Genomic DNA, 24,774 nt, shown 5'->3' on the forward strand with positions numbered 1-24,774 from the left:
CCGCGGCACTACAAACATTTCCATATCACATTTAGCAGGAGTTCAGTGCTCCAATCATGTGATCCATTATTTTCAGCTTTTGTAACTTTTATCTTGTTGTCATTACTGTGACACAACTGCAGCATTTAACCTTTTAATTAAGCGCCTTTAGCTTCTCATTATCCTTCACATTTACTTGGAACCTGAAGAAAAGGGGCAAATAAAGTTGGATACTTCAGCTTTCACGCATGTAGTCTGACAATGATAACACATTTGTACTGTTGGGGCATTTTCTTATGTAATTATCTGACCAATAATGCGGCTCCTGTGCGATTAACGGCGCTAACAGAGCGTCCAAGAGACCGTGAGCTGAACTTGGCACTTCCTCCTCTTGCTGAAGCGGCACCGAGATCCAGTTCAAGGCAAGATTTACCTTGAACTGTGATTTATGCAAAGCTGCTCTAGTAGAGACCAAAAGTAAAGTCTGCAGTGTCAGTTTTGTCTAGAAAAAGCGTAGATGTCACCATGACAACCAAGAACCCAGAGCTTAACAGGAAGTAGGAAGTGTTTTAACACAAACCAAGCCCTCTTCCTAAACCTGAACCGGATACTGAAACCATGTCACTTGAATAATGTAAACATAATCAAGTTTATTTGTGTTTATTTTAGTCGTCTATTAATTAAAAACGGTTCATAGCCCTGTTCATAGTTAAACTGCAAAAATTTCATGTTTGAGTCAAAACTATGATGATTCCCACAGCAGTTTGTGAAAAGTCACAGTCTACGTCAGAAACATCTTTATTGGATGCACAAGTTTGAATTTATATTTATGCCTTCCAAACCCGGTTTTGATGTGCGTGGGATCCAAGCGCAAGTTTCAACCATCTAGCTGTTTTTCTTTTGAGGTGAAGTTGAAGAGTTTGGATGTAGACCTCCTCCAACATTGTTCCATCCACTCTGTGCAGCATAGCGAAACTGCTGCCACCACCAGGCCTGACAGTTGGTACGGTGCTCCTACCTTTACTCTTCCAAACAAACCTCTCGTCATTGCAGCTCAATCTTTGTCTCGTCTGATCGTAGAACTTCGTGTGGGCAGCTGCAGGTGTCAGTCAAACTTGAAGGTGTTATTTTTGGAGCCAAAACCAAATTCTTCCCTGCACGTGTCCATGGTGATGTAGAGCTGGCTTCACTGTGGACAGTGATGCTGGTGTTGCAGCAGTTTACAGTTCATGGCAGAGCCTTGGTGGTTCCTCTGTTATTAACATCCTAACCACTGGGCGCTCATGAGGGTCCGTTTGGGTTTTCTTCCAGACTCTTGGCAAAGTGGTGACGCATTAAAATAACTTCTACTGAAGTATATCTGCAGCTGTTTAGCAACGACTCCACGAGACCTTCACATCTTGTGTAAATCTACAATCATCTTTCTTAGATGTTCATTGACTCCCAGGAGTTTCACATTGTTTTGAGTGTAAATTTTGTAGTAGATTAATGTGCAGACACTTATGGCTGCATTGATTCTGCAGTTAAAGTTTAAGGTGTAATTTATTGTTAAATCCTGGGAGTAGCTCAGCATAGATCCTGCAGGTGGTTTCTGTTTAATGGACTCTGTTCCTCTGAGCGCTGAGAGCCAGCAGCTCGTGTGAAGAGCTTTTCCTCCCCCCGCAGTGACCGAGCTCTGGTGTGTAAACACTGGCCGGTTTGTGCGGAGCAGTGAATTAGCAGCGGGCGGCGTCTGGGCGGCCGTAAGGGATTAGCCAGTTAACACTTTCCTGGTGCCAAACACAATTGTGCTCCGTCAATGCGTACGGGTCTTTGAGTGTGTTGCCAAGAGACGGCGACTGTTACCATAAAAATGTCAGTTTCTGAACACCCCTGCCACCACCACCTCCATCCTCCTGAGCTGTGTGACCACACACAAGTAAAACAAACCGACTTTAAAGGGAAAAACCTCCACAGATGTAAAAGACGAGGTTAAAATAATCACACGGGTACAGGAGGAGGAGGTGCTGGGAAAGATGGACCTCCAGGGGACAGAAGGAACAGAACAAACACGACTTATTACTCCACATTTATTGATTACTATTGATTCCACAGGGACTAAACTTTGAAATCAATAAAACTTTATTATACGCAGCAACAGAGCAGTCAACAATATCTAAAGTTTTTTTGGCATTTGAGTTGAATTGCAGGCGTTCATAGCAGGTTTGATTATTTGTGGCTTGTGTGCCATTCCTACATGGGAATTCAGCGCGTTTGTTTTCATGGTCAGACCCAACAGAGGCTGGAAGCTGAGTTACTGAGTAAGGATGAACATGTGAGCTGTTTTAAATCCTGCAGTTCCACGTTTAACCCTCGCAAACATTTTAATACGCAGCTGAGAAGCTTTTTAATGCCTCGACTTCAGTTTCAGTCGAGTGAAGCTGGGAAATATCAGGAACACGATTTAAGGCGAAGATCTGCTGGATGTCCACCATCAGCTGCTAAACTCGCTGCTCGCTGAAGTGCAATTAATCATGAGCCCCTCGCTGCTGTTCGTTAATTAGAGACTTCAGGAAGAGGTGTGACAGCGTTAATTAGCAAACTGTACAGATGATCTGTGGAGAAAGACTCAGAGAGAGAAGAAGAAGAAAAGAAGAAGAACGTGGCGATGATGATGATGACAGAGCGTGCCGTCTGCTGTCAGCCGAACAACACATGGCTTATTTACACTGACGAACTCGTCAGATGATGAAAGGCTGTGAAAGATTGTTGGTCCTGAAACACGACATGAAAACGCAGGACGGCAGAAAACACAACTCGCCGCTGCTTTCATCATCGAGTCATCTCCAGTTTGGCTGAACAAATATTTAAAGTCATGTAAGACGTGGTTCTGATTTATGTTAATAACAGAAATAACACAAAGTACCATCCAGCCAATAATCCTAAACACACAAATATGGTTTTTCCTACATTAGCCGTCGTGTCGCGTCCTTCTATGAGCCAGTCTCAACAACTGGCAGCCATATTGAAACACCCCCAGACTGTTATTATGATGTTAGGTAAAATATGGTCAATTTTAATGGTCCCCAATAATAAAAACTGGATCAACAGAAAGCTCGCAGGTTTTTCAGGTCCCTTCCTTCAAATTGAGAAATTGAATTTTTCCCTCTTTAAGTTACTTGGTCATGTTTGCTGTTGCAGAATTTTTCCACAGAGGTTTTTTAATTAGACGGTCTCTGGTTTTATTTTCTTAACATTAGAAAATAGAAACAAATAAAAACATTAAGCTCTTTATAGCCAACCAACAGCAAGAGATTATCTAAATATTCATTCTACCTTTTCCACATGTAAGAAGGCAGCAAGAAATATTTGTCTTAAACTTCTGGTTCAATTACCCAGACGTGTAAAATTTGTCCAAATGTTTCATGTGTTAAAACATTTGTCGCATCTCTCTTGGTCTGTGAAGGCCTCAAAGTTTCAGATCCAACCCCACTTTTTATTTTTCAGCCTTGGAATTTGAAGCTTGGACTTTCTGATTCTTTCTCAGGGCTGAAACACTCGTATACGGTGTTTCAACAAAGCTCGGATGATGTTCTTAAGATGATTGTTGTTAAAACAAGAGAGCCATGAAATACCTAAAGATGTGATGTGCAGCTCATATTTGTGCAGTACCCTGAGCCTGCAGCTCAGACCCCCTCGTCTCCGTCCTGATGTGGAAACTGGTTTTCCTGTCAAAACTGCTCCAAACTCCTCCAGGGCCGACGTGGCCTTTTTCCCAGCTGCAGGAACGTTTAGCTCCTTTCAGCTAATGTTTCTACCCTCCCTATCATAATCTATGAGACCTCACGTATCTGCACATCTTTCCCCTTTAAGCGCTGGGCAGGTTTTTGGCACCTCGGCAGCTTTGAAGTGCGGCTCTGAGGTGTTAGTTTACGGGCTGAAGGTGGAGATAAGATTCCTGAATGGGTCGTAAATTAAACCCATCACTACAGAGGTTTAAAAAAGAGGCTGGAGGCAAAAACACACCGAGGTCATTAAACCTGAAAGTCTGTTATCAACTCGAACATTCTCCAAATACAAGAGAAGCTCTTCAACAGCCTGACCCGAAGCTTTACGTCTGTTTGAATAAAGTTTTTACTCATGACCTCCAGTGTGTGAGCTGTTCATATTTATTATCTTCATGTCATTTCATGTCCTGGGGCAGTGAGAACAGAAACTACAAAAAAACTTCATATAAAATAAAACGAAGAGTCGTTTTTCAAGCAAAAGCTAAACTGACACTAATTAAAATGCAATTATCTGACAGATAATTCTGAAAACGATCTCCGTTATCTGCAGTCTGCTTATTTACAGAAGTCCAGTTTAGTTGAGTTAAATTTGAGGATTTCATCTGGGTGTTGCTCACTAGTCGCTGAATGAAGACACAGCTAGCCAACCATAGGTTACAGTGCATACAGCCGCAGCAGTTGTATAGACTGTATATAAAAGATGGACTTATCCACTGTGATGTCACACCAGGGTCTGTAAAGTCTCATTATGAAGCTGCGTGCATCGTGACACATCGGGTTTAATGTTTTCATTTTTGCCGTTTTGTTGGCTTGAAACTGGACGTGATGAGCGAGACTCTGAGCGATGCAGCTCACACGTTAGCTAACGAATGACGGATAATTTAATCTGTTAGCATGGCTGGGTTTATTGTTTTAACCCAAAATTGAACTTTAGTTTTAAACTTTGTGTTTTTTTCAGTGGGACTTGAAACTTATGAGAACAGCGATGAGCTCAGATCAGGCTACCAGCAGGCTCACTAACATTTACAGCCAAAGAAATCACAGTGAAATATTCACAATACACATTCAGTGATGAAATGTGCAGATTGTGTTTCTAAGATTAATAAAATCTTTTGTATAGTTCAGTTTTAGAATATTTAATTTGCCACAAATAAAGTGAAAAATGAAATGAATTAAAAATGAGTCTTGGTGATGAATTTTCTTGTTATCGGGAATTCTTTGAGCTACGATAATCATGCCGTAAAAATCTGATATCCCGGAATTAGTAAATATTTATATAATTAAGTTTAAAAATCTGACGCATGCCCTTTAAGAAAATAAGTAAAATAAGTAACAACGCACGAACAAAAGAAAGGAAAATAATTAAAATAAAATAAAAGACTGTTTGTAGGTTTGTTTTTTTAACTTTTGCAGTTTTTGTTATTTTAGAAGTTATTAAAAAATGAATTGTCATATTATTGAACTGGAAAGCTTTTATATTTTATAAAAAGCTGAAATTTTCACTAGTTTGATATCCTCTGTGTTAATGTTTTGCTTCATATTTTGGACTTTCCTGACATCACGTTTTCCTTACTTGAAGTTTACATGATCATAAGTTTCATATTTTTAGATTGTTTCTGTTATTCTTGTAGTAAATTGGGATCTGTCCTGGCGTTGGTGATCCTGGTTCAGGATCAGTTTGGGGTCTCAGAGTTCAGAAGTTCACTGACAGTTTATGGCTAAGTTGAAGCACCTGATGGCTGCAGGGGGCGACACCCCCGTCAGTGCCGTGCACAGGTGGGTTACGGGAGGGCGGAGCCGCCTGCCACAAACCATTTAGGGTGTAGAGAGGGGAGGCCAGGGGGAGGTTAGTTAGTGGGCGTGTGAAAAGAAAACGACACTAATTCATTGGTAATAAAAGCACCACCTCGCCACCTCCTCCCCTGTCTGTTCCCAGGCAACGCCATGCTCAGCAGCCCCCATCTTCATCCCCTCCATCCTCCTCCAACTTCTATGACTAATCGTAAGACATGTGGGGGAGGAACCCGCCGCTGTGCTTGCGACCAACACGGCTCATCAGCATCATCACAAACAAACAAGCAGCGAGAGCCGGACGCCGCACACAGGAAGTTTCGGGTTTCAGGCCTTAGCGTCGACAAATAGCAACTGACGGTAAAGGGAAGTCTGAAAACAAAGATCTCAGGGGGGCGGGAACCTGGATGACACATGTTTCTGATGTTGGTTTCAAATGTGGATCAGGTTCGTTTCCAAACCTTTCCAGCTCTGGTTTATAAACTTAATCGAGCAGTTTCCTTTAACCAAACCAAAGACTGACTGAAAAAGAACATCTAATGAGTCCCACCCAGTGTACTTCATGAGAACCAAATAAAGTCCATAAAAGCTTAGAATTAGCTTAACGATTTCAAATATACTTTTTTATTTATATGCTAAAGTCTTTTCTTGGCAAATGCATTTGCAGGAAAATTCACCAGGAGACAGAAAGCTTGTGTTGTGGATGGATTTACTCCATTTTTGGTGTCTTCACCAAGGACCTCAACTTTTATCAGGAACAATTTACCCTTCATCCTCCATCTTCCCTGTGCTAATGTGTTCTAATTAGCCTGACTGCAGCTATGAAGCTGCGTTGGTGTTTAGTTTTCTGCCTTTGTTTATTCCCAAAGTTACTCCAGAGCTAAATGTTTCATGTTGAAATTTTTATATTGAATAAATCCATCATCAGTGGATCATCTTTACATGGAAGGTAGCAGGTTGCCAACTTCTAACTCCCCTAAACCTCTTAAATCCTCTTTTTCATGGATGTTGGATTTTATTTTAACAGCTGGGCAAACAGCCACACCCATCACTTATTGGAGCTCAAGTTATTTTGGCTGTTTTTATAAAAAGTAAGCTCAGTGATGTCACTGCGATAAAGAACCGGAAAGTTTCATTTTCACTGCTACGATTCAATAAAAAGTAAATAACCTTAACATTTCAGTTTAAATATTAACTCTGGGTTTACGGCAGTTACTTTTTCAACCAGCTGCTTCGAAACCCTGAAAACACATTTTATTCTCAGTTAAACTGCTATGAATCTTTTAGGCTCATAATCTCGTTCTCGCCAGTTTTACCTAACTCTTAGCGAGGAGTGCCGGTGAAATATGAATAAAGGTAATTACTTGGAAGGTGTAAAGTAAATAAAACGTTACATCGTGCAAAAGAAAAAGCAACATAAATGCGTGAAGCAGGTCAGCGATGGCGCGCTGACCCGTCGGGATGGACTCGTTTCTCCCCGTCGCTGCATCATTTACACCGTCACTCAGGGGAAGCCGTCTTATTTGGGTCACACATGAAATCAAACAGCTTCACCTCTAGCTGAGACGGATGATTTATTCAGACGCTGGCAGCCGCTCAGCACGGCGGCAGATTGTGTTCTTGGTGATCTGCCTGAAGGCGCCAAAGGGAAGCCATCAGAGGACGCTCTGCAGAGACACGGAGGTTTGCCGCGCTCACAAACCGGGAGCTCGGAGAGCGCTCGCTCCTCTGACAGATTTCAGTTTGTTTCTTAAACAAAGCACGACGTGTAAAAGAGGCATATTCAGAGACCACGTCCAGTCTTCTCCTGGCTGCTGTCCCAGCTCGTTGTCCCGTCAGAGAATAAACTCACATCTGCAGGTGATGAAGACTCGAGTATATATTCAGTGTGGACCTAGAGCCTTACACATTATGAGAGATACACCACCCTCTTTGATTGTGAAGTCAGGGTCTGTGGGGCTTCTGCCACACTCCAATTGGAAGTCTGACTTCAAGGAAGTTCCAGTTCAAAATTCCGACTCAAAAAGTTGGAATTACCGATTTCCCAGAATGCAACATTAGGACCTAAAAGCTACTCGGTCAGTCTTCAGGCTCTAAAGACCAGGCTCGCTGGAGGAATCTTGAATTGACATGGATTTTATCTTTATGACCTGCCGTCCTGCACCTGCATCCTTTTTATCAGGCGGAGAGGACGAACCGAGGCCGCACACATTCACATGTACAAGATTAGGCCCAATTCAACCTCCTTTCTTCCTCCACAGCTTGAAAGACACGACGAGGGGAGGGACAGACGAGCCGAGAGGACTCCTCTGGTGTTTTTTTTTTTTTATCTGCTGGAGGGTGAAAGGCAGAGGGGGGAGAGAAAAGAAAGAGGAGGCGAGGAGACAGAGCCCTTTGTGTTTCTCTCAAGTGCTAATTCACAACGGATTCCTCTTAATGCACTCGTGAGGCTCTGGTAATGGTCTGAGTTTGCATTCAAATGGTGTATTTGTAGCTTTATAATTAGTCTTTTTTAAAAATTGAAACGAGATCAGTTTAAACACTTCAGGAAGTCTAACTGGTGCAGGATGCTGTTGACATTGAAAAATCACTGCTGAATGACACTTTTTTTTTCACTTGATATTTGCTGTTGGCAGAAAAAGGAGCTCCAGCACTTTCACACTGTATAAAACCAGCAGGTTGACTTGTTTAGCTTAAAGTGTCATGGTTTGCTGCTTTTCTTCCTCTGGACCTCAGCAGCCCATAAAAACACATTTCCAAGTTTGTCGAGCTATTTTTAAAACTGAAGACCAGCTGAAGTTGCGAATTGACCAAAACAGGACAGTAAATGTATATTTGAGAGAAGCTCAGATTAATAACTACATATTACGTAGAAGCTGTTTTACCAAATGAGGATAGAACAGTTATGATATCCAAGGGTTTATTTTAATTTTGCAGAAACACTAAATATTCAGTGATGTTTAAGAAATACACAGTATTCATTAGGGCTGGGTATCGTCACTGATTTCTAGAATCGATTCAATTCCGATTCACAAGGTCCCGAATCGATTTGATCCACGATTCGATTTAATTCGATTCGATTCGATTTAAATCTGGGAAATTTTGACAGTCAGAAATAGAATTCAGATCAGTACATTTACATATTTTTGTATCCATAAAAAGGAAGCTGACACACGCAAGACTTTATCACAGGTGTGAGCATCACAGCAGAGGCCTTTGTGTCAAAGTAGCTGAAGATAAAACACAGAAAAACATGAAGGTGGTTTTCCTGGCCTGGGATTTTATAAAAATATTCTGCAGTACATCAAAAACGAAAGAAAACCATTAATCAACATATGAACATTACCTCTGACGTTACAGCGGTTTTATTAGAGACATGGCTAAGCATTTTGCATTTTGAATAATTTTAAAAAGTTTAAATTTGTTCAGTATTGAACAGCAGAAATGAGGTTTTCTTTTCGGAAGAATGTAAAAGGGAAAAAAACAGCGGCCAACAGCCTGTAAACAGCGGTAGACTTGTGCGTAACAAGCAAGCGAATAATGAAGAAAGGGAAACTGTTCTTGAAGTACAGAGAGAGAGAGAGAGAGAGCTGTGCATCGCGGTGGAAGCAAAACAGTAAAAGTCAGAGTGAATTCATGACGATGTTTATGTGAAGCGTTTGGAATCCAAACCGAACCAGCAGCAAAAGAAGATCCAAACTTTGGATCTTCTTTTGCTGCTGGTTCGGTCAATATTGTTTGGAGAGACATCAAACTAACAGCTTTAGAATCAGCGCATAAAGGGCGTGAACACAAAGCGCGGACCCGCCGACAGATCAGAATCAGCGAGCTGTCGGCTTTCAGCCCCGACTGTGAGAAAGGCGACATCTAACTGATTCTGATCCGCGGGTCGCGCTGTGTGTTTAAGTCTATGTGCAGAATCCCTGTACCTGCTCTCATTTACTGTCTTAACTGTTTGGTGGTTCTTGAAATTTTGTGAGATGTCACCAGAGATTCTGGCATTTCGGGCAAAATAAATTTATATTAAAAATTCGATTCAGGATTTTAATGAATCGATTTTACGTTATCCAAGCCAGAATCGATTTTAATCGATGAATCGATTATAAAAACCCACTCCTAGTATTCATTATGTTCAGCTAGCATAAACAGATTTTCCTTGTCAACACGCGAGCGAGATGAAGATCCAACTAGATATTTTTTTGTAGTTCTTTATGTATTTAGTTAAAACATTCTGTATTTCCCACATATATACTTACTTCAGCGACGACCTTAGCCGTAGCTTAGTTCAAAATGTATAACTGATTTAATAATAAAAAGTCTGGGTAGCTTAAACTCAGATTTCATAAATAGAAATATGGGAGAAAAATACATTTTTAGAATAGAAATGTTAGCCCAGCTTAAGCATTAGTTAGCTTAACTATAGTTGGATTCATGTTAGCTAAAAGTTAGCGGCTAAAACTCTTAAGCAATTTAATAAATATAAGTTAACAGTTAACTTTAGAAGCAAAAACGGCTTATTTCATGTTTAAGCAATAATTTAATGGTTCAAATTGTCTAAAAGTTTTGTTAGCAGATAAGGCTAACGGTATATTTCAGTTTTTCTTGGTACTTTTTGGTTTAAGGTGATTTATATAGTTCAAATTCATTGAAAGTTGTGTTTTACACAAGCTCTGATATTTGTATATTTTGTACACTCTTATCGGTGATATTCCTAGAAGAACAGATATTTAAAAAAAATTATTTTCAGTCATTATTTAAAAAAAAAATTGAGGTAAAAACAAATTTTTGAGCCACGCATGAAGTTTTACAACATTTTCCCAGCATTATAAAGCGAGTCTGTCCTCTAAGTGTGTCAGTGAGTAAATATTAATTGTTGGAAAATTATCTCAATGGCCTCTTTGTCTGGAGCTAAGCTCTTTTTTCCTGTTCACTGTTAAAATCGGTAAAACTAACAGTCACTTCCAGCCGTATTTGCTCACAGCCATTCAGCCGCACACAAAGCGCAGTTCAATCACGTTCATCCACAAGTGGGACTCACGTTTTGTTTCGACAAAATAAACTACCGGAGCCGTCTTTTTCTTTCTTTCAGCCTCCTCGCAGCTTTTATTTCACGGCTGCCCCGAGTCTCAATGGGAATGTCAGCACTGAAGAATGCTTCGCCCTCCTCCTCCTCCCGCTCCGCTCGCCGGGATTCAGCCGCCGTCCAGCCGGCTGACAGCTTCCCCACCACATCACCTGGCGACTAAAGGGACCACACACACTCCTCGTCCTCTGTGCCCGGCTAATTCTTCTTCTTGGCTTTTCTGGAGGGCGAGACTGTTTTCAGCCACAGGTCTTTTCTCTCTGGCAGCTTTTCACCCTCGAGGACTTCCAAACAAATTTCAAGCATGAGTGTAAAAGCTGTCGAGTGTTATTGGACAAAAGAAATGTCCCCCCGTTTGTTCCAGGTCGAAACTTTACAGCACTCAGATCTGTGTTAGTCATTCAGCGTCCACAGCAGAGCAGTGACAAGTCATATTTTGCCAGGACCACACATGCAAGACTTTATTATCCCAGAGGGAAATTTCCTCTGGACGTACAGTAAACAAACGAAGCGTCCAATAAATTCATACTGAAATATAAAAGAGACGATCAACGAGAGAAATCTTTAACCTAAACTACAGCGTCACAGTGTGATACATGCCAGCATATATACGAAAGAAACATGTCTCATGTCAGCATTTCTAAGTAATATATTTTAACAGTAGTACATGCAAATTCATGTTTTTTTGTTTTATTTTACTTATTTTTGTGGAGGTTCGGCTGGTTTAAATGCTTCTACAGTTAACTACAGCTATACTAGCTTTGAGGTTTGCTTCTTTAAATGCCTGATGGTAAATCAAAATAAAGTAATTTATAAGTGATTGAATAAGTTGAATGTAATTGATAACACATGCTATTAAGAAAGGATTCTACATGGTTTAAAACTGCCAAAATCAACCCTGTTAACAGAAAGGGAAGAAACAGTCGCTCTCAACGGCTTCCAAAATGATCTGCGTTGTGATGAAGAGACGTCAACTAAAGTCGAACTAGTGCTGATCTGTACTTCGGTGTATTATCAAATTGTACCACAAAGTGTTGCTGAGACTGACAGTAACCTTTATTAGATCGAGTTAGTCATGCATTCTTAATCACAGTGGGGAAAATAAATAATTAGATTGTGAATGTCCCAATATGCATTTGTGATGCTTTTGTTTTGAAGGAGTCGAGTGAGTTTGGACTGGAATAATTGTTTAGGTATAAAATAACTAATTGTTAGCCAATAAGCTTGCAGTTTCTCTCAGTCTGATTGTTCATTGATCGTATGAAAAGCTTTGCTGGCTACATGGCGTACATGTTCACTGTCACCAGGGGGCAGCGTCAGAAATACGTGCTACAATCAAACTGCTGTGTAAGGCGAGGTTTTCGACGGTGGATCAAAACAGAATTCGATCACTGCAGTGACTCGCCACATTGTTGTGTAGCTTAGCTCATGCTAAGTGCTAATCAAAGCCTGGTTAGCTTTAGCCTGGTAGGCGACTGGTTACTGTTGCTGCTGTTAGGATAATCCGGTCATTCAGTCTGACGTCACTAGCCGTGTCTGGGCCTAAACTCCGCTGCAGGTCCATATATCAAACGATCACTATGGCATTACTGAGAGTTGAAAAACTGTCTAAAGTCTTTCATCTTTAATAAAATGATCAGCGTTCTGCTCTACCAGGTGTAACAATTGAGTTTAACATCCAGGCATCCATGAAAACGGAATTTATGACATTTAACGGAGTTAGAAGTTAGCAGGGAGTTAGCTCGCTAGCTTCTATCTAAATACAATATAGCATGTCCTGACTGCGGGGTTTTGGAAACAAATTCAAACGTACAGCTCTGCTATCACTTCCAACATAAATGAAGACAGAAAACTAAACAGCAGTGACGTTTGTAGGGTTACTGAAGTTGGGTTAGCTGGTATATAATGATGTGCTACGTGACCGCTAGCGACACAGCTATGTTAGCATAATATAAACAAGCTAACTTTTTTTCCACTCGATAAAAGTTAACGTGAGTGTTCTCGGTGGTCAGGAACAAATGTAATCGCATGGCAGGATGCTGTAAAAGGACCAAACTTCAGCCAGGAGAACAAATGAGATAATCCATCCACAGTACGAGGTTAGTCATTCATATACTGCTGCATGGGCTGTAGTTACATCCTAAGGTTTTAAAAACTGAGCTTAAATAAATGATTAGCGGTAATAAAAGCTGAGGGAGGTCAACAGTGATCACTGACTGTTTTAGGAGCTTTTTGAGATTAAATAGAAGAAAATACAAAACATTAAACATGTTAACAACACAAAAGCCATAAACGCAGACTACTTTAGGCCCGGAAGTAGGATTCGTCACGTCATCACTTAACGACCGGATTGTGTCACCAAAGTCACGCCCAGTCTGCTCCAGAAACCTAATTTGTTCTGCTCATGTGGAAAAAAAGGGCTATTTCCTGTTTCTTCCCATTAAAATAAGACTGTGTGACAGATTCTGGGGTTAGAGTAAAATATAATCCTTGATTGTGATAATTATGAAATGGCGCTATCACTATTCCTCCCATCAGGTAAACTCTTTGTACATAAACCGCATATATGATTTAAAAAAAACAAACATATTAGGAATGGCAACTTATTCCTAATTTATGTAATTAAAAAATAAAATGTAAATATTCTTTATACATATTTTATAATTTTCTCTGCTTAAATGAAAAGCACAACATCTCTCTTTATAAAATGAACTGCTGAACATCAGGCGCGCCGGTGTGTTTCCATGTTGTGACAATTAAACCCTCTAAACCACCACGTGGTCCGCCTTATTTTGAAGGGTCGGGAGGCACTGCACGCTTCCTATGTCAGACGCTGTGTGCTTTATGGCCGACAGTAAAACATTTTAGTGCCGCAGAAATTGGGCTGTTATTAAAATAGCGGGCTCGTATCTGTCACGGGGAGACGTACAGTTATCTTTTGGTGACGCCGAGACATATTTTATCATAATCTGCCGAGCGGGGCCTTGTACACATCATTGGCTTTTCCTGCTCGGTTAGATTGTGAAGGTCAGAGTTCCTGCAGCCTTTTATGGCTGTTTAACTTTTAAGAAGGATTGCGAGGCGGCGGCCGAGGCGATTTATCTTCACCTCCATCAGTCAGTCAGGGCGTCGTGTTTGGACTTTTACAAGATCTCTCTGTCAGTCCACGAAACGTCACTCAGATCAGGGGCTCCAGGTCAAATTTAGCAGATAAATAAAACACAATTTTCTCTTTGAATGGCTCTGAGTTTAACATGTACGATATACAACCATGTAAAAATGATCAGATTGTATAGAATAAGAAAAATAAGATTTTATTTTGAGAATTTAGTGGAAATTTTGGATCAAAATAAGACTTTTAGTGTTGCTGCCTCTACAAAACGTTACTTCAAAGCCAGGTTTAGTAACCAGGATGCACTGATTCATATTTAGGCATAAATGCAGTGTGGTTATTAGGATTAAGGGAAAAGTGCACCAATAGCCTGCACAGACATATCCAGATGTATTGGCGCCCTCGCTCTGTGACCTCAGTAAACACTTCCTGATGAGTTTATGGTCTCAGTCGCTGGTTTTAAGACTTGGCGAATAAAGCCAGTTTAATTTGTAGATTATCTTTCTCACATAGCTGAAAAAGCTCAGCTGGAGACTTCATGCAGACTTGGGAAAACTGGCGGATGAGACCTTGCTGTCTGTCCTTTTTTCAGACTATGGTAAGTTTCGATATTTTTCCTCCTTAACGCTCTTTTCTTTGGATGTCGTTTCTTTCCACTGGTCCTTCGTACGCTGACTGATGACAGATTAAAATTTGACTCGTCGGCACGTGAACACCTGCGACTTCTCGTCTGTGTTTGTCGTGGCGCTTTCATAACACACGATCAGTCAGAATGGTGACGTCTCTCTCGGCCACTGTATTCAGGATGGCGGCAGCATGGCGTCCTCCATAAGCCGGTGCCCGCTCCTATGTATTTCTAACAGCTTAATTCTAAGTTTAGGAGATTTGTTGGAAGATGTAATCACACACTAACCTGTGTATATTTTTAAAATAAGCTCTAAAAAGACAGACGGTTCCTTTAAAGTTTCATTTACAGTTTTGTCTTCTTACACAAAGTGTCTCTAAATCTGCAGCAGACTTTGTGGAGACCGACTGCATCAGGCTGAGTCCGACTGTGGGTTCAGGTTTAAAAAGCAGCTTTGCAATAACTGAGCTGATAAACTGACATCGCGCCGGCGCTCCTTCACATAATGGACTTCCTGAAGTGCCGGCCTCCCGTCAGGCGGTGAATGTTTGGCCGGTGGTTTCGGTCTCACGGGACTCGCCGTCACCAGCAGCGTCTTCTTTAAACTCTGAGCAGCCGTGTGGGATCGTCTCCGTTTCATTCGCTTCCCACCGCCGGTTCCCTCTTTGTGCTCATTAAATATTTAATGGGGAGGTTTAAGCGGTCGGCGGGATTAGCTTCAGTCTCCGGGGGAGTGGGCTGCATTGTTTCTCTCCACGGCTGCAGGTTTAGTCTGTTTACATCTCACAGTTTAGTCGTTTTGTTGACGCTGACGGTGAACAATAAGCCGAAAGAGTCTCAGTTTAAAGAGAGGATACAGTGTGAATGGTGATGGACATGCGGCGGGTGGTGTTTGGATGAGCGTGCCAATTAAAACCATTTAGGCGGAGCTCCGAGTTTCACAGTGATTCTCATACACAGCTTCAGCTCTGTGTCACATGTATGAGCTGCATCAGTCGCCAGCAGGACGCTGAGGTGGGTGAAGGTTACAGTGAAACTTCAGTTTGGTTGACCTCTCTCTCAAGCAGAGGTACCTGCAACGTGCAGGAGACGGAGTCTAAAGGGGGCCACGAGCGGACTAACGCTACAATATTGTAACTGTAGCTAAAAGACAGTATTAAAGTAAAGAAAGATCATCATCAGACGATGAAGTCGCCGTGTCCTCTGCGTTGGCAGTGCTCGTTGTTTACTTGTGTGGACTTGAACCCAGTTTAGCTGAGTGGCTCACATGTGAGCGGCAGTCCTGCTGTCTTTGTAGTGGCAGAGCTCTAAAAACTGACACCCCGGGGGCCTCGGGGGCCCGGGGACGTTGGTATTGGGGGACTGCGGGGCCACGCCTTTCAGCCACCATATGCTCCAGATACCAAGTCAAACACGGGACTCTTTTCTTGGCTCATTAAAATGTTCGACATTTGGCAGGAGACGGCTCCCTGTCTTCCTGACCTATTTTCATGTGCGGAGCTGTGAACGTTTCACGGGTTTAGTTTGAGAGACTGATGCTGTCAGATATTCCACCAGACTCTGAGATTCCTCATCCTCTGCTCTTCAGAGGCCTGCAGACGTCACGCTCCTTTACCGTCTGTTAGCAGCTTGATTATAATGTTGTCTCTCCGAAACAGGGCCACTAGTTCCACCCTTAGAGCTTGTTTACTTTTTAATTGTAAGCTGCGGTCTTTATTCTGGATTTTTTCTGCTTTTTTAAATTTTCTTGTCAAACCTGGTCAATTTTCAGTGTACATTCAGCTCCAGAAACTCAGTTTATCACTTTTTCTTATTCTTGGATCTGTATGATGTCACAGAGATGGCTAATATTGATTTTAAAAGGGGAGGAGCTAAAACAGCTTGTTTCAGACAGTTCAAACTGACCTCCAGGCTCAGTCTCAGATAAATAAGGATTACTCTGAACTGTTAATCATGCAAAGCTACTCTAGTAGAGTCCAACCATCAAACTACGAAGCTTAAAATGATCAGAAAATGTGCACTTGGACGTGAACTAAAGATGTGTGTCACATATTGTTCCTGCCTCAAAGTGCAAAATTAATCAGGAAAGATTTTCACTCCGACTGAAGGAAAACTAAGAAATTCACAAGAATCCAGCAGTCACAAAACAAACCAATCACAGAAGCACAAATGATGACAGAAACTTTGACACTTGAGTCACATGATCACTGCTTTAGTAAATTTTTATTCATTTAACTCTCGTCAGCAGGATTCATTAAGAATATGATGATATAATGAGCCAAACACAATGCGAGGCACTAACTCACATATATTATTTTTTAAAATAGTATTTTTCAGACATGTTTTTATGTTTATCTCTGTTACAGCTGCTTTATTGCTTTGATTGCTATTCAATAACTATGTTGGCCGTTTGCATTGGATCTTGGTTTGTTGTCTTAAATTGAATATTCTACCTTTCTTGTCTGTTGAAGCACTTTCCAAATTTGGCACCTTTATAAACAAAATCTTTTTATTGTGGGGACTTCTTGTCTTCCGTACGCGTGAGCATGCTCTAAACTGTTACACAACAAGAAGTTGCTCTAAATGCAGCCCAGAGTTTAAATGTGTGACCCTGAAGTAACGTACAGATGAATGGACGCTTTCTTTAAAATCAATAAAAACTAAAAGGTAAACAACAAACTAAAACAAACATGGCTGAATTAAAGTGAGCCGATCTGTCTGTGCGTGATGTTATTATTAATATTAATAATAACATCACCTCCTCCTCTTATTGTCCCAGAGGAGCAGCGTCTTCTTTTATTACCCTGCAGGGTCATTTACAACCTGTCCCGTCTATTCATTGGTTGAGGAGATAATCCCGTGATAAATCCTCGCCGTGCCCTTCACAGTTGTCATAGCAAGACCATAAACAGCATTTATAACAATCTGAGGAGGGAGGGCGGGGGGCTCTGCTTAGCATGCAGAACAGATTAAGATGGGACGGGGCTGCTTAGAGCCCCTCGCCATCCGTGACAGACAGACGGACTCATGGGAAATGTTCCATCGCCGGCCCGTTTATTCTCAGTGGGAAATGAGCTGCAGAGACGGCGCTCGCCCGGCGGAAACGCAACTTTCCTTAAAGTGGAAAAGAAAAGCAACAAAAGCAGTCAAAAATATTTTTCATTTCCTGCACTTGCAATTTTTCAGTTGGTTTATGTGTGCATGAAGCTTTAAGGAGTTTAAGACTTGGTAACAGTGTGAATGTGTGCACACGAGTGGACTCGAGGCGCTCAGTCTCAGTACGGTCTCAAAGACATTCATTCTATATTTTGTCCTATTTTTGTTACCAGTGAGTAACATTTGGGTGACGTATGTTAAATATGACAACAAATGCAACTGTATAACACAACATCTCTTAACATTACCAAGCAGTTTTTAATATGTGACTGTAACCAGTATTTTATAGCACTCAAAAAGAGTGTTTAGCAGGTAAACCTTTGATGGCATCATCATCGTCTTCTGTCAGAATCTTTGGCTAACACTGGAATTGAGCACACAGCATGTTAGCAGTTCACACCGTACAGGAAACTGTTTGTTCAAGGCTATACTGTCCACGTCCCATCAGCGGTGTCCTTCAGGCATTACTGACGGGACCGCTGCTATTTATAAATTATCTTCTTCTTCTAGGAAATATCTTCATTTTTGTAAACGGTTCCAATTTATTTCTTCTGTTATATTTTATGCAGATGACACACAACTATATTTTCTACACACCCCAGACCTTCTCTTCCTGTCCGTTCCTCACCTCCTGCCTACAGGCAATCATTACTTGGCTCAACCTTAACGACAATAAAAGTCACGTTGTCCTCATTAGTTCAGAGGATCACCTACACAAAGTCTACTGACCACACACCTGCTCTCATCCAGCTTCACTGGCTCCCAGTTCTTCAGCGTATTAAATACAAGAATTTATTTCTCAAATCTGTCAGTGATTCTGCACAAACCAGTTTTTCCAGGACTGCCTCCTCCTCACACGCTCTCCGTGCTTTCTGCTCAGCTTCAGCTGTTCTCCGAACTTCTCACTTCAGGCCGAACACCGTGGACGCCCGAGCCTTCAGCTGTGCTGCACCTCATCTTTGGAGTTTATTACCACTACACCTTCGTCAGCTTGACTCTTTGTCACAGTCATATCAGCCATAAGCTTTGTTTTACATTCTTATTATTCCTGGATTTTAAATGTCCCTAATGTTGTTCTTGTTGATTTGGATTGTAAGGTGACCCTGAGTTGTTATTATTATTATTACTGACCCTGACCCATACCAAGTAGTCTTTATGCCTGCCTAGTCAAATGCCACAAAAGTAGAAACTGTAGAAATAAGAGCAGTGTGATAGAAATCATGCTCAGGCTAAAATAACATAAGTGGGAATTTTTGTGTCCATAAACTCAAACCAACTAAAAAAAAGTCCTTTTATATAAAAACTGGTGTTGAGAAGTACAAATGAAAATGTCACAGTAGCTAAATATTTTCAGTATTTAAGGAACTGCTGTGATTGTGTGTTGTTGTTTATTTGTATATCTTTTAAAAATGATGCACAGCGTGCAGTAAATCATAAAAACGTGACGTTTCTCAGGCAGGTTTTTTCATCAGATGTGCGATTGTGTAAAAATACTGATGCGTGCTGCGCGTTCCCGGAGCCTCGGAGTTGCTGCCAGATTAAACACGACATCAATAAACAGTTGTATTTACTGCTGTCTCAGCTCTGCGAGTCAAAACAAAAAGAGCCGTCAGTGCTCGCATCCTCCCCTCCTCCTCCGGCTGCTGAACGTCACCATGTGACAGCGTTTAGCTGCTGGCGTCCGGGCTAAACACTGCCAGAGGACTCTTCCCAGGTACGCAATTAATCTTAATTAAAGCAGAGTGTGACAAAGGCATCCCACACAGGCCTTTGTTCTGCCTTCAGTCTGCATCAAAGCTGCAAATTAAAATATACATAGCTCTGAGATGGCGTGTCAAAGCTTTGTTAAAACAGAAAAGCACAAAATATGCAGAATAACAACAGTAATTAACTTTAATAGAATAAAACAATAAAAAATACATTTGAACTATTCAGTCTCGGGCGTAGATCCAAGCAAAAGTGCCTCGATAGCTCGCTATTGAATCAAATAAGTAAAACCGAAGCACTTTAATGTTGCGTCTCCTCCAAGGAAACACGTGAGATCTCGTGAAGTGCTGTCCTGTAGATCACCACGGACGCAAGTGCGAAAACACGGAAACATGTCCTGCATTTTACTTCTGGCATTTAGACCCAGAACTTTCTGGAAAGATTATTTATCTTGTTCTGACATGAGAAGAGCTCAGCATCTCCAGGAAGAACAAAACTAAAAGCTAAAACCACTACAGTATTAAATGCTCCATTACAAGAAAACGTTCAGAAAACGAGTGTTGCTCTTCATCTGCTGTTAAGCCAGTTGCTCAGCTGATGGCATCCACATGTCTTATCAGCATGTCTTTGTATTTTAATTTTCAATGTAAAAAGGAAACAGGAAGTCAGGCTGTCACATTTTTCACGTCTTTAAGTCTAATAGGTGGTGCGGCCCTGCAGACTCTGCTGACTGCTCTGTAAAGAAAACAAAGGACAAAAAAGCAATTAAGTCGGGCAGTAAAAGCCCAAGTACCATAACATGCTACATTAAATATCTATTGGGCTCCATAAATTAACACCAAGCAGCTTCTTAAGCACTTTGTCTCATTGAGGTTGTTTACCGGAGGAACAAACTTGGACTCTTTCCTGCAGATGAGCCTGAAATGTACGGAAGCCAAACAGTGCCAAAAATTGAGGTTACGCTGCAGGCATTATTATGACTACAATGACTGAATGATTTTAACAATCAGTCAGATATTATGTAATTGTAGAGAAAATGTTGTGACTAAAAGGATAAAAGAATGATGCTTTTATTTTAATCTTTAAAAAAAATAGACACCTTTATCTGCAGAAAGCTGCTTTAAGACGCAGCCTCGCTGAGTCCCATTCAACCAGCGTCAAAAGTGCAGACTTCAAACTATATGCAACATTTTAAATTACTAGGCAAAGTAAACCCACAGTTATGGTGAATGTTTACCTCGTGCTTTTTCCTGAATAATGTTGTCAGGAAGAAATGGTAAAAACTGGATTTTCCAGGGAAGTGCACAAATAAACCTGTCCCTATTCTATTGGTGGGAAACTGCACCACTTCAACCAATCAAAAAACTGTGTGACACGCAAGCTTTGGTTGCCGAGTAAGAGGGGTAAACTGTGCGAGTGACGGCGGTGAAAGCGAGAAAGCGATGTTGATGGTGAGTTTTTAGATTTGTGAGGTTTAGCGTGATGCGTGTATGCTTGCTTTGTTCTGCAGTTCTGTTTTGTTTGTTAAATCTATGCGACGACTACTGAATGTGGTGCAATCAGCGAAGCTCTTTTTCAGCTGGAATAAGCCAAACAGAGTCCGAGCCACGCAGTGACAACTTTAACCAGGAAGTTTTGTTATGGGAAAGAGGAAGAGGAGCCCCCGGCATGCACACAGAGAAAGGTTCAGCTCTGAGCCCAGGAAGGAGGAGGAGGAGGAGGATGGTGACACTGCAGGTTCCCCATCAGAGTCCAAAAAGAACGTTTTCTGTTGTTTTTGACCAGTGACACAGTCACGACAATCTACAGCAACATGAAGAAAAACGCTGCAAAAAACTCAAGACTGGAGACAGAATCACACCTCATCTGTGCTCCGTCCACACAGAGTGATGACAGGAGACAGGTTCATCCACCTCTGTAATCCTGAGGAGGAAAAACCAGGTCATGACAACCCTTTAGGGTCAGGCCTCTCTATGATGACATCCTCAGTGCCTGCCGGGTATATTACAACCTGACGAGGGAGCTGGCAAAAACTGGCACGACACAGTGTATAAAAGACCCGCTGACTGCAGATAGAATTTTTTATATTAACTGAATCTAGAAGTGGTTACAGCATCAGGTTCAGCATATGAGCCTTATTCAGCCACCCTGCCTGGGCCCTGGATAGCATGTTTACATGGACACTTTTTATACCAGTCCTGAACTCGTCCTGGACCCGACCAGCATCAAGTCTGGAGCATGTGGTACCTACATGGGGAGGGACGCCCCAGAGGGAGGGCAGATGTTCTCACCAAAACATGTGGATGAATATTTGTCAGGTGGTCAGCTTTGTGACAGGGACTGGTGATCCCTCCACCGTCACAGACACAGATGCTGGCCACCAATCAAATGTTGTGAATAAAATGATCTAAACAAAAGGTAACTGTAACTAAGTATTTTATTTATAGTATTTTTTTAACATTATGAACATTAAACTAATTTATAATAATTATAATACTTTAAGTGGCTGATTAATGAATGACAAAAAATTAAAAGATATTAATGAAACAAGAATATTTATAAGAAATCAACAATATTTACAGGAATATTTACAGGACTCTGCATAGTTATTTAAAGTGGCCAATGCAGGATTAACCCGAGTGAACCTTTCTTTAAACAGCAGGCCATAGAAAACGGTGCATACAAAATATTAACTCTATAATACTAATAATATTTCAGCAGACAAACAGTTGAACCAAGAACTTTTAAAAACAGATATTCTTTTTTTTTTTTTTTTTTACTCGCCTGTTATCAGTAGTCGTGGTCTGGTGGCACCTCGTCCTCCAGGACAGAAAGTTGGTCCTTCCAGAGAGCACCACCGACTGCCTCCAAACCTGTCGCTCCTCCTCGTCACGTCCTCCTCAGGCTCATCCCGAGGAGGTGAGATGCAGATGCTGTTGACCCAAAATAGCTGAAATCAGATGTGACTTACAAAGGTGTGGTTTCCAAAGATAGCCAGGATCCTGGTCTTCATCGTTAGAGGTGTGCTCTGGAATGATGACTGTTTAAGTGCTGGGCTCCCACACCTTCTAATAGTCTCCTGTGGTACTAGAGTAATGTACTGACCCAGATCGGTCAACCTACCTGTCAGTAAAGCCACCCTGATGGTCACAAACCTGATGGAGGATGGGAACAGTTTCCTGTTTCTGTAGCACGGACTATAAGAACTGCTCAGAGGCTCAATGTGGATGCAACAGCTGTCGATTGCACTCTCGCCATCCTTGCAAATCCACAGGACACGAACTTCAGGTGCTCTGGGTTCTTTGGGAGGTGGATTACCTGGTGGCAAATGGCCACCAACTCCTCTGTGGGTTTATGGACGATGTAGCGGAACAAAGCATGCAAAACACTCTTGAGGCTGTGCTGTAGGATACTCTGTTAGCCAACCAGAAAAGAAAAACCACAGTCTCAATCATGGCGTCCCATCCATGTCTCTGATCCTGGTTCTAGGTTGAGCAGCAATGACAGCGGCTAACAGCTCACCCGAGGACCCCCGGGCCAGGGGTCCTCTTGGTAGCCTAGGTCCAGGACTGGGAAACTCAGGATAATCCTGCAGTTTTTTGTATAAAGATGTGACTTTGTTTATCTCAGCCTCAGATCCACACAGGCTCCAAAGGGGCACATTTACCTGTTCAGTTACAATCAAATATAAACAGGAAATGAATGTTAACACATTTGTCTTTCTAACTTCCTGTCCAGCCAAACACATTGTGACTGACAGCATCCGGCTAAGTGTGATAATCTGTGGAAGTTTGCGAACTTCTCGGGATAAATTGAAATGCTGTGGGTGTGGGATCCCGCCAGAACGACCATTAAGCAGATTTGAGTCCACCTTAAAGAGCGATGTGCTGCTGACTTCATCACTGAGAACAAACAGCACTTTAGGAAATGAGCCGGCGTCTCTGATGAATCTGCTGCGTCGTCCAGACGACTCATTTTGGCGAGGTTGGCCCAGCATTATGGCCGCCATCGTCAGATTAATAACCTCCACAGTGGACCGGTGCGGTGATTCAGCCACGGGTTAATTAAACATTTACATATAGATGCCCGCCGATCTGTTGTAGCTGGAGATTATTTATACCATCAGTATGCAGTTTAATCAGAAGCGGCGGGAGGGCGCATGTTAGCGTGCTCCGTGCTAATTGGCACCATGCTGGCTGCTGTTTTGGAGCTCGGAGACAAACGGAGTTCACTCTCGACTCGCCTCGACTGTTTCCTCTTTAATGCGCCTTCTTCCTTTCTCAGACTCTCAGATCTGTGCTCTTATTCTGACAGAACTCTCTCCATCCCCCACATGGCCTCTGAATGAACCAAAACATGTTATTTCATACGTTAAATGTCCTTAATTTGTTCATTAAATCCAGGCGGATTCTCCATGAATCAGCCACAGCGGTAAAGGGTTAGCATCCACGGTTTCTAAGGGATTTATTTATGAAGGCTGCAGTCATTAAGGGAACTTTTTGAGGTGTTTTGTGCTGGTTTACAGGGTTAGTTATGGTTATTGATGCTGAAAGACACGTTAAATGACCCCTCACTGATTTCATAATTAAAGCTATTCACTTACTTGGATTAGATTTCTTTTAACTGCTTGCCTTTACACCCCGAATTCTTAATAAACCCTTAAAGTGAGAAATATCTGTGTTTGATAGCATTTTCTTTTTTACTGACTCGTCAGGATTTTCATGTTTGGCTAGAAAGTTAAATGGGGAGCAATTTTTCTACTATTATGCCATTTTTATATATTTATATTAAGTATTACAAAAACAATCCCCATTAGCTGAAAGGTCACTGTTTAAATTACTCCAAATACTGTTTTCAACTATTCTACTGTCAGATTCTCTGAACTTTTCTTTGCTGAGGGTCAGGGATTTGTTTGAATTATTATTTATCTTAGCAGGATGTAGTGCTCTTCAGTAGGCTTCCAGCACTTGGCCAGTAAAGCTAGTTTCTCTTCTAGTGAGGACATATTCAGTTTCCACAAGTCTTTTTTTTCTAGCTTTTTGTAGAGCTTCTCATATAATCCTCTGTCTAAAACCAGAGATCGTCTACATTACACAGCATATAGAAAAAACACAGTAGCTCCATTTTAATTGTTGTAATTTCAACAGTTATTTAGCTGATTTTAGTTTTGTAGTCCCTTCAGTTTGTGTTTTAAGGGTATCAATCTGTTTTAAAGTGCTTTTATAACTTGTTAAAAGTGTTTTATATTAAATAAATTCGAGTTAAGTAAGTAAAAATTATATGAATCTTCATGATGTTCAAACAGTTGAAACTGAGGCTTGAGCTTCTCTAACATCTTTTTGTTGTTTCTGGGTTTTTGTTTCTCTGCATGCTGTCAATTAGAGGCCGAAGAGCTAATGAAGCTGGTCGGCTTTGATCTGATCGCCACACAGAGATGTTTACGGGATCGAAGCGTCTGAAATCCTCCTGAAAAGGATCGTGTTTTTACATTTTCCCTCATAAACATCTGTCTGACTGCAGCTTTCAATATTTGCCATGTCGTTGTCGTTAGAAT

The sequence above is a fragment of the Rhamphochromis longiceps genome, linkage group LG1 (genome assembly GCF_057381845.1).
Source record: "Rhamphochromis longiceps isolate RC_006_pf linkage group LG1, R_longiceps_female_GT1.1, whole genome shotgun sequence".
Lineage (NCBI taxonomy): Eukaryota > Metazoa > Chordata > Actinopteri > Cichliformes > Cichlidae > Rhamphochromis > Rhamphochromis longiceps.